This window comes from Octodon degus, unplaced genomic scaffold (genome assembly GCF_000260255.1).
Source record: "Octodon degus isolate 3935 unplaced genomic scaffold, OctDeg1.0 scaffold00077, whole genome shotgun sequence".
NCBI lineage: Eukaryota > Metazoa > Chordata > Mammalia > Rodentia > Octodontidae > Octodon > Octodon degus.
The window spans coordinates 10,183,970-10,195,330 of record NW_004524653.1 but is presented as its reverse complement, the minus strand read 5'-3'; the positions used below and the strand labels follow the sequence as shown (position 1 = coordinate 10,195,330).

General features: G+C 49.5%; 1 protein-coding gene and 1 pseudogene across 2 annotated transcripts in view; both read left to right on the top strand.

Annotated features, from left to right (window-relative positions):
* Window positions 1-11,361, top strand: part of Eya2 (EYA transcriptional coactivator and phosphatase 2) — a 241,229-nt gene that overhangs the window by 144,150 nt on the left and 85,718 nt on the right. The window lies entirely within an intron of this gene.
* On the top strand, window positions 8,583-8,846 carry LOC105742832 (annotated as a pseudogene).

Here is an 11,361-nt window from a genome sequence, read left to right as displayed (position 1 = left end):
TATGGGCAGAGCACAACACCTGCATATGGGCAGAGCACACCTGCGTATGGGCCAAGCACTATACCTGCTTGGGGTTCTTCTATAATGTGGGATGCAGTCAGGAGCATAAGCCAGCTTCCTAGTTCCCATCTCTCTCTGGTTGTTCCCTAGGCATTTCTACTGTTAGGGGTCTATTGGACACAAATAAAACATGACCCAGCCTAAGCTGAAAATGCCAATGTTATTGACTTCAGGCATAGGTGGTTCCAGACTCAAAAATGTCAACAAGATTATTTTTGTCTCTCTTTCTCTCTGTGTCCCTCTGTCTCTGTTTCTGTGTCTTCCTCTGTCTCTAGTCTTTTTTTTTTTTTTTTTTTTTTTTGTCAGAACTGGGGATTGAACTCAGGCCCTTGTGCTTGCCAGGGAAGTGCTTATTCCACTGAGCCATCTCCCCAGTCCCTTGTCTCTAGTCTGTCTCCACCTGTCTCTATCTCTGTCTCTCCCCCTCTCTCTTTCCCTCTCCCTTTCCCTGTTAGAGAAGGGGAACTATGTAATTCAGCTGTTCTGTGACATACTCATCCCTCATGGTGGCCAAGTGGCTGCAGCAGCTCCAGCCTCTTCGCCATACAACATCTTGAGATTCCCTTTCGCTGGACCTGCTTGGCTGTAGAGCACACCCCCCCGCCAAAGAGGTTGCCATAGTCAAAAGATTGTGAGGCACAGATTGCTCCAGGTGCGGTCACATGCTTTGTCCTTGCCAAATTGTCTTTCCTGGGACCATGTAGTGAAAATCACTTTCCAACATGTATAACTTCTTCCAGAAACTCTGATCTTTATGGGTTAACATTCCTAGGATCCCTCCAGATGAGATCTGTGGCAGGAAGAGTATTTGTCTTGGATTCATTGTGACCCTTGATCTGTTTCTACCACACTAGGTAAAGTCAGACAGTCTCCTCCCATCAGATCCTGCCCCTGTGTGTTTAAAAGCCTACATCTAAGGCATGCCAGTGAGATCTGTAGTAAATCAAAATGCCTTGCTGTCACCCCTGTCCCTATCCAAGTCCTGGGCAGCTCAGCCCCTGAAGACCCCTCTTGTCTGTACTTCGCCGTTTCCCCTGCCCTGGGACCTCCCATCCCTGCATCTTCCTGTGGCTTGCTCCTTGCCACCCCCCAGCTTCTGCTCCAGTGCCGCCTTCTCCAGGGGCTTCCAAAGATCTTCATCCTCTGCTTGCCTGAAATGCCATGAGTCCACTACTCTGTCCCATCTGCCCCCCACTATGCCCACTTTGGGCCAGAGGCGAGGGACGGAGCAGCCAATCCAGAGTAGTGCACTCAGGAATGCCTGTGGTTTTATGACCAGTTAACTGTGCTCTCTGCGACCTGTGAATGAGGCCATTGTGACACACAGCAGCTGATGTGATCAGACACAGATGTGGCCATGTGGCCCCCTTTGTGGAGCAAAGGAGAAGGGGGCGGGGTCTTTAAGATGCAAAAGTTGGTTAAAGAGTGCGCTCTGGCAGGACAGATGGGACATCATCCCCTCCTGGCATGCAGAGTGTGGCTCCCTTTTGGTTTCAGAATTTGACCTGGGTGTCCCTGGAGCTTTTCTTCTCTTGGGCACTGCTGTTTGACCCGCTCCAAGTGGATTTCTTCCTTAACCTTCCCGGGATGCGTTTATTCCTTTGAATCTCAAAAGACAGATGATCTATGAAACTAGAGCATTCTTGACCTTTCTATTGATCCATGAGGTCGCCTTGGGCCTGGAGCACTTGGTAGCTCTGTCCTTATCACACCAGGGCACAGGAATCTTTCACTGGACAGATTCTCCCTAGACCTAGGATCACAATTTAAAACCCCATAGGCCATATGCACTCTATAGACATATCTTTGTCACTTGTTTTGTTTTGGGATTTGTTTATATTTGTTTCTTGCTCTACTCATCTGCATTTGTTGCCTGTGTTGAAAAATGGGGATGTCTCATGTGCAAATCTAGGTTTCTGACTTTTGTTCAAAAACCAGGAGCTCTGGCTACATTAGATCACATTCTTAGGGGGCAGAGTTTGGCTGAGGCTGAGTGAGATTGTTTCAGTTAGGAGTGTTTTGGGCTGCAAGTAATAAAAAGCACAAATCACAGTGGCTTAAGCCACTATCACATTTATTATATACTTAACAGGATTTCCTGGCCGCAGGGTTCATTAGCATCTCAGTTGTATCTTCAAAGATCAGGTTCTTTTTATCCCTTCACACCCCCAGCCTCCACCTGTAGGACTTTTATTTTTATGCTCATGGATTCATGTCCCATGATGGCTGCTGTAACTCCAGACATTACACCTCCACATGGTCAGCACAGGAGACAGGCAAAAAAAGGACAGGGAAACAAAAGAAAAGCTCTTCCCAGAAGCTTCCGCAGGCTGAATGAGGTAACATGACTGTCTTAAAGCCGCAAAGGAGGCTGGGAGAGTAAGGCTGTCTCTGGCACGCTCTTAGGTAGAGCTTGTGTGTCCCAATTTGCTCCCCAACACTGAGGTTGCTCACCACTGTCCCTGCACCAGCTTCCTCTCTGTGTCACCAGCAGGACATGTGGGGTGTTGACCTCCCAGGACCTGTTTAGATGTCACAGAGCTGCTCCTCGCTTGGGGTCTTGCTGTTTTGTGTGAGTCTGGAGACCAGAACCCCTCCACCCGGAACTCCCTGCTCACTCTTCTCTCTCCCCACCTTGCCTTTTCCCAGTGCCCTAGCCCCTCCTTCAAAGCCCCTGCCCCCCATGTTTCTTACCAAGCCACTTTGGGTCACCAGCGGGATCAGTGCAGAGGTGGGCCTGGGCTGTGATTCACCAATAGGAAGCTGAGGGCGAGAGTGAGAAGGTGAGAGCAGTCGGATGTCCCCATAGCACCAAGCGAGACGCCCCTGGCTGTAGACTGGCTCCAGGTGACTCACCCAGCCAGGTGCCTGGGGCACAAGTGGCCTGCTGGTCACCTGCAGTGGGCCACATCTGACATTTAGAAGTAGAGAACCACAGTGTGAACAGCTCAGCCTGCACTCAGACCCTCCCAGACCCCCAACTTACGCTCTGAGCCACCGGAACTGGGGTGTCTCCTTCCTGCTATTTCTGCTGCTCACCCTGCTGTGCTGGCTCAGGGTCCATAACCACAGCAGCACTGCCTGGGAGGAAGCGTGCCCAGCCAGTGAGGTCTCCAACCTCACCCTGGCCTTCCTCCCCGGTCCTGGGCTTCCCTGCCCTCTCTCATGCAGGACCATGCGGTGCAGGCTGACTGGAGCAGGAAGCAGCAGGAACATCATGCTGTGTACCTCAGGCCCCCAGGGGGCCACTTCCTAAGCACAGGAGCTGAGGACAGATTTCTAGCACCAGCACACAGTCTGAGCATGACTTATTTAGTATTCATTAACATATTCCAATAGGTGCGATTTTCAGATTGTCTGCTCCACTATGTTAACATGGGGTCTGGGGTATACCTGGCCACTGTCAAATGCCCTCTGTGATTGCATCGCTGGGGCTGGATTTGCAGCGAGGTCACCCCTGAATCCCAGAGGCACTCACCCTCCTGTGATCACCCCCAGGCACTGGGAACGCAGGAGGAGTTGCATGCTCACTCAGAGCTGTCAGCCGAGGGTCCCCACAGAGTTCTTCCTGGTAACCAAAATACAGGAGGGTGGTTCTTTTCAAATAACAACATTTTAATAGGCATTGGTGGTTCAACATTTTAATTGTGGCTCAGTGGAGGAATACTCAAATAAGAACATTGTGAAAGATTCAAAATCTCTGGCGTATGGCAAGCAGCTTCCGCATGCCACAGCTGTTTTGTGGCCTCAGAAAAGTCCGTACCACATGAAATACTGGGCCTGGCTTGTCCCTCAGCGCCTGGGAGGGTCTTGCACAGGGAGTCTAGCCCACCTGGTGAGTCCTGGCATAATCCAACAAGAGGAAAGGAGAAGTCGGGAAAGGTTGGTGCCACAGGGGCAGAGAACTGTCCCTGGCCTGAGGTAGGGCTGAAAGAGTAGAGACTCAGAAACCAGCTTTCCTCAGGGCACAAGGCCTGAAGGCCCAGGGATGCCTGACCTGACTGAGCTGGCTGTGACAGGCTGTGGGGCAGCGTGAGGAGGAAGTCATGACAAGTTTTACTCTGTCTTTTAAATGAGCTAAAGATCCCATAACATAAAATTACCCATTTTAAAGTTTACAATTTAGTGACATTGGGGACATTCATGATATCTGGTTCCAGCATGTTTTCTTTACCCCCCCCCCCCAGAGGAAACTCCAGCATTCCTGATGTTCACCCCCTTCAGTCCCAAAAACCACTCAGCTACTTTTGGTCTTGACTGTTGTTTTCCTAATCTTGCGTACTTCCCACTAAAAGAAATCAGTCAGTGTGTGGCCTTTTGTGTCTAGATTTTTACCTCAAGGTTCATCCATGCTATAGGAAGTATCAGTATTTGGTAATACCTGCACGTGTGGCATTCCTTTATGTGTCATATACATACGCGGAGCCTGAACACGTAAGTTGGTGCCTACAATGCAGTTTCGTGGTGTGGCATTCTCCCCTTGTGGCATCGTGTTGGCCTTCAAAGTTTGGCACTTTGGGGCATTTCAGACCTCGGATTTTTTTCTTAGGGATGTCAATCCTGTAACACACTTTGTTTATCCACTCATCCACCCCAGGACATCGGGCTGTTTCCACTTTCGGCCGTGGTGACCGGAGCTGGTGTGAACGAGGAGCGCCGTTCGATGCTCTGCTTCTGTCTTCTGGGTGCATCCTCAGAATCACCGTCATCCACATGTTTTCCGTCTGTGGCTTTTCACCTCCCCACTGGCCATCCACAAGGCTCCCAGCTTCTTTACACCCTCAAAAGCTGTCTTTTCCTTTTTCATTTTTGTGATAGTGACCTAGCGGGTGTGGAGGAGCGGCAGGTTTCAGCTCAGGGCTCTCCACTGAGGAATGGGACTTTCTAACTCAGAGTTTCAATAAGCTGAGTCACAGCCCTGATCCTGAAAGGCAGACAGCAGCATCCAGGGAGCCACTGCTCACAGCGCCTGAGCCCAGTGTCCAGCCCAAGCTGCTGTCGCCCGTACTTCTCACCTCACTGTAGTGACACAGCAGGCTTCTCCCTGTGTTTAGTGCAAAACTGAATCACCTGGGTATGTGTTCTTGGGGAGGGAAATATTCTCCCCAAGGGGCAAAACATGATTCCTGGGCGAACAGAGACATCTACTCTTTTTATGCACCAAGTACAAACAGTAGGACCTGGTGCTCCACACCTGTAACCCCAGCATCTTGGGAGGACCAAATTTCAATCCAACCTGGCAATTAGAGAAATCACAACTCAAAACCAAGTTAAAGAAGGACTGAGGGTGTAGCTCAGTAGTAGAGCATGTGCTGTGGGATCAGTTCCCAGCACCCCCGACAAACAAAAACACCTAAAGCAGTTTCTCTGTCTGTCTATCTATTTGTATGGATATAGACAGAGAGAACCTAAGGAGACATTTGTCTATCTTTAACCTTCACTGGAGGAAGGACATTTGGGGGATAACGTGCAAAAGGGATCCTTGCTCAAAATAACTTTTAAAAAGTTGAGAAGAAAATTTAGAAAACCTTTTTAAAAACTTTGAAGCAGTGCAGTGTTAGAAGATATTGATATGAAATACAAGCCTGATTTGCTATGATTAAAGATCCAGAGTCACAGATATAAGTGGAATGGTTCTAGAAGTTTCCACACACTGGCTCCCAACTTCCGCATTGCTCTCCTTGAAGGCCAGTCCCTCCTTGTGCTGGCCGGGTGCTGCTCTGCAGGCCTCACCAAGGCAGTGCCAAGGGTGGCCATAGTGCCGTGTGATAATCTGGAAGGACCTAACTCCCTCCGTATTTGCTCGCTTACATGCTGTCTGTCTCCCCTCTGCCTTTGCTTTCCCCCACTGTCCAGGACAGAGCCTAACACATGGCAGTGCTGGATACGTCACTACAAAACGAGTTAGTGAACGAAGGAGTAAACGAATGGATGAAGGTCCACTTGTGTCTTGGTTACTCTTCTCTCAGGGCTGGGACAAGTAGCCAACACCCAAAAATGAAGGAAGGAAACATTTGTTTAGTTCACAGGTACTGGATGGAGGTTTTAGTCCGTACTGAGCTGGCTCCAAGGCAGAGTGGCACGTGGCAGAGAGCAACCTTTCATAGCAGCGGCCAACAGCAGAGAGCAAAAGGGAGGAGTAGCTGCGACGATGGCCACGGAGAACAAGTCTGTCTCCCTTATGTTGCATTCAGGCTCTCTGCCCCAGGCTGCGTGTAACACTCACACCCATAATCCCAGCAGCACTCACACCCATAATCCCAGCAGCCCTCACACCCATAATCCCAGTGGATCAGGAGTTAGTCACAAACTCTAGAAGTCTGCCCCATGACTACATGAGGCTTTGGGGAGGGACAACTAGACAAACCGTAACAACTTACAAGTTGTTCTATGGAGCAACTGATTTGCTGAAAACCCTAAAGAACCAACTGACTAAATAAGGTAGCAAGTCTCTGCTGCTGCACTCAAAAGAGCGGTGTGTTCAAGAGAGAAAGGGGTCTCTCTTTTGAAAGTACAATATGACGTGCTTCTGGTCTGCGAACAGGACCAGGATCCGGCTCCTTCAATCTGTTGCTGAGCCTGTGATCCAGGATAGCCCTATTCCATGGGGAGAAGAGGACCCGCCCTGCTCCTTAAGGGCACACACTTTGGTGGCACACACTTATTGGTGCCTGTCCCCTTTACGGCTCATCAGGTGGCTATAGCCAGCCACAAAGGAAGCTAGGAATTGCAGCACTTATTCTGATCAGCCGAATGTCCAGTCTAAGAACTGAGATTCCGTGGCTATGAGACAGAAGGGGTGAACCGGTGGTACTGGGGAGACGCAAAACAGGTCCTTCCCACATCACCTTAAGAGGAGATGTCTCCCTCATTATGTCCTCCCTTCTCAGCCTCACCGGGCATTGGACCAGCCAGACATGTCTGTGTTTAACCTCCCAGAACTGAGGTTAGTCTGTGCACCCCTCCAGAGGCCCCGTGCCATGGCCTGAGACTTCTGGGGCTCTGTGTCCTGCTTTTCCCGGTTCGCTCTGTGTGGGATGTGCAGTTGCCGGAGTTACAGCACTGCCATGGTGAGGCCTGCAGAGCAGCACCTGGCCAGCACAAGGAGGGACCAGCCTTCAAGGAGAGAAATGCAGAAATTGAGAGCCAGTGTGTGGAAACTTCTGGTTCTTACTGCAGGGGCCCCGTGGCTACCCTCACGCTGCCGTTTGTTCAGGTGTTCACGGCCCTGGGTCACAAGATGAAAATAAACAAGAGGCTGTTGCGGAGAAGGAATACGAGAGACAAGACCGCAGCCTGCTTGTTTCCAAACCTGTCCGCCCTAAGTCACTGTCAGCGTTTCCACAGAAGAGAAGGGAAAACACAGCCCGGAAGTCTTCCTGGAGCAGGTGGCTCCCTAAGCCTCAGCAGGTAGAGTCACTGTGGTCACCAAACAGGTGACCTTGAGTGGAAGAGGCTGGCCTAGTGCTTCGGCTGAGCGTGAGACCAGAGGACAGTGGGAGCCCAGCATGCCACACGGTGTGGGCAAATCCTGGGCCTGGGCTCAGCCTCCAGATGACGGAGAACAAGAGAGAAGGCCCGGCTGTGCCACATGCCCGGTTCTGTCCTCTTCGGCAGGGTCTTGTCCTCCAGGAAGCATCCCCTGACCTCCCTCCTCCCCCGCGGGCAAGCAGGACCCCTTATTTTGCCCTCAGACTCTCTGGGAAAGCAACTTGCTGGAGGCCCCTTCCCATCACCCCACATATACTCGAGAGGAATACAGTTTATCTGGTAGATTTGACTTTGAAGTAGCGTAAGTACTTAAAAGGTCTGACTAAAATGGGTAGCACACTGAATCAGACGCCCCAAATGTGCACGGGGCTGACGTGCCCACGCAGAGCAAGGCTATCTTATATGACATTTCGTGTCCCAGTCTTTAGTCTTTTCCTTTTCTTCCCTCCTGAAGATGTTTTGAGCAGTCATTTCCTTTCTGTTTCAAGGACTCCCTGTCCCCATCTTTTCTGGGTGGATCTGCAGGATCAGGTTCCCCCCATCTTCCTTTTCTGAGGAAGCCTTGGTCTATGTATGAAGGGTGTTGTCTGCAGTTGGTGCACCCGGGGTTGATGGTGCTTTCCTGAAAGCCCTTGAGGAATGACACCATGTCTTTCTGGCCTGCATGGCTCTTTCTTTAAATTTATATATTTGTACAGGCTTGCTATGCAGCTTGGACTCGTAGCAATCCTCCTGTTTTCAGCCTCCCCAGTGCTGGGATTATAGGCATGCACTACCATATCCAGTTTCGGTGGCCAGCTCAGTGTGCCTGGGGTCAGGGCCAGCAGGGCATGTGGTGCCAGGGATCGAACACTGGTCCTTGCGGTTAGCACGCAGGCACTTAGACTGCTGAGCTATCTCCCCAGCCCTGGCCTGCATGGCTCCTGATGAACAATCTGTCATTTGAATCATTTTCTCCCTATTTCAGCATATTTTATTTGCTCAAAGAAAAGAACCAATGGTGGCTGGCGTTGTCTTTGTTGGGCTCCACCATGGCGTACCGGGGTCAGGGCCAGAAAGTACAGAAGGTGATGGTGCAGCCCATCAACCTCATCCTCAGATACTTGAAGAGCAGATCCCGAATCCAGGGTTGGCTGCATGAGCAAGTGAATGTACAGATAGAGTGCTGTATTACTGGTTTTGATGAGTACATGAACCTCGTATTAGATGATGCGGAAGAAATTCATTCTAAAACAAAGTCAAGAAAACAACTGGATCAGATCATGCTGAAAGGACATAACATTACTCTGCTGTAAAGTGTCTCCAACTAGAAAGGATCAGTGAATTCAAGCAGCAGGGAAGCGAGGCAGTGGCAATTATGATATGTTAAAAAGGCAGTCCTTTAAGTGGTTTGCCTTGGGAGTGTTTGTAAAACATTTGTTCATATTGTTTTGACTACCCTTATGTTTTTACTGAAGGCCAATAAATGTAGAGTTGTTTTTATTAAATAAATAAAAGAACCAATCCCAGCTCCGTAGCCTTCAACTCTATAACCCTGTCAGGGTACACCGTGAAGCCATAGTTGCTCTTGCAGAAGATGGGAGCAGGAGCCACACGTTCCTCAGGACTGGCTGAGGAGCAGGGACGCGTGTGCCCCGTGCCTGCTTTGGTGCTTGCCGCATGAAGCACTCCGGGGTCTCTGCTGGGTGCATGCATCCTGAAGCACACCTGAGGGAACAGATCAGCGCCCCGTGCATTTGCGGGCTTATTCTCCTCCCTACCCCATTTATGTATTTAGTACAGGGTCTCACCACGCAGCTTGGACTCGTAGTGATCCTCCTGTTTTCAGTGCTGGGATTATAGCTGTGCGCCATCACACCCGGACTTGGTCGTAGCTCAGCCCGCCCCAGGGGCGGAGCCGGCACGGCCTGTGGAACCAGGGATCAAACCCTTCATTCTTTTTTTTTTTTTAAGAGAATAAAAAAAAAGAGAGAATAAAAATAATAAAATACAAACATTAGAGACAATACAGAATTTCACTAAACAAGATGATAGTAATTCAACAATGGTAGTTATACTGCATATTGTTGTCTTCAGATTAGTTGTTCAGATTACCAGATGTAAACATGCAAAATTGATCAAAAAAATAAATAAAAAGAAAAATTTACACATTAACTGTTCCTTTTAATAGCTCAGTAGAAATCAGCAGGGCAATTATCCAAGCTGTCCTGTGTGTGTGTGTGTGTGTGTGTGTGTGTGTGTGTGTGTGTTTCTCCCCTTCTTTATTTCTTTTCTCCTTTCCCTCATCCCAGTTGTCCCTTCCTTTTGCAGTTTCTTTCTCTTCCACTGTATCTGTTGTACCTATTGGTAACTGGTGGGCAACCTGTAACACCCAGCAGAACTGAATTAGCGTGGTGCTGGGTGTGGGAGGCCCGCCTGAGGATTGTTGCCAGCAGCACAAGAGGCAGAACTGGAGAAGCTGTTGAGAGGTCGGTCATTAGGGAAGCTGTTTGGAGAAGCTGTTGGAGCTGTTGGAAGCTGCTGGTTCTCTCGGGCTATTCTGTTGGAGGACCTTGTCATGCGGGCTTTCCTGGTGAACCAGAGAGTTCTTGTCAGAGGAGGTGCTCAGGCCCTCATTGTCACTGGATTGCCTATGGTTCACTTTGGGGATGCGCTGGTCCTCATCTTGAGCATCATTTCCTGGCTTCAGAAGGACACACTGCTCAGGTTGGCTTTCCTGATGGGAACTCATCTTTCCTCATCATTGGAGGGGCTGCAGCCCTCACTGTTGCTCAGGATGGCTGTGGTACCTCTGGCGGGCTCTGGGGCTTATCTTGAGTGTTGCTTCCTCGATTTAGTTTGGATCCTCCCTCCTGCTGGCACAGACTTTGCAGCCTCCACCACTGACCTTTGCGCCTTCCCAGTGTAGACCTGTGAAACAGCCCTGCATGAGGCATGCTGTGGGCTCTAGGCCTCCAGTTTGACTTGTGGGAGGCATTGTTATGAGCTCTAGGTTTTAGGCTGGACTCGTGCAGAAAATTAGGATCCAGGCCCTCAGCTGGATTCTGTGGTCTTTGGTGTGTGGACAGATTTCCTTCACTCTTGTATATAACTCTTTGGGTGATCATAAAATAATCTTATGAAATGTGTCCTGTATTATATTGTTCCGGGGGAGGGGGCCTAACCACAACAGTACCTTTTGGATTTTTTTTTTCTTTTTTCTTTTTTTTTTTGTGCGGAACGGGGGATTGAATTCAGACCCTTGTACTTGTCAGGGAAGCGCTTATTCCACTGAGCCATCGCCCCAGCCCCATACCTTTTGGATTTTATTAACTCTTTCAGGCTCTTTACACTAGCAAGACAGTGTAATGTTTGCACATGAGGTCCGATTTATTTCACTTATGAGTATGATCTGTAGTTGCATCCTTTTACCTATGAAAGCCTCGAGTTTCCCTTTTTTATAGCTGAGTAAGACTCCACTATGTAAGAATGCTATATCTTTTTTCATCCACTCCTCGGTTGATAGGTATCTGGGCTATTTGCAGGGATCATTCTCTTCCATGCTGCCGCGGAAGGTCACTAGGCTGAGATGCCTGAGACACTCAAATCCACCTTGCCGTGGAGACTGCATCATAACGCAACCTCAGCGCCATTTGCCATCCCTCTTCGAACCTTTCTCTCCCCATTTGGGCAGCAAAGGCCTTCGCACTGGCTCTTGGATCTCTCCTTGCCGTGCACTAGAACTTCTCAGCATGTTTTCATTTTCTAATTCTAATGCCTGCAACCCGCCCTAGAATAACCTGAATCACTCTGTGGGCAGGTAATGTTCTA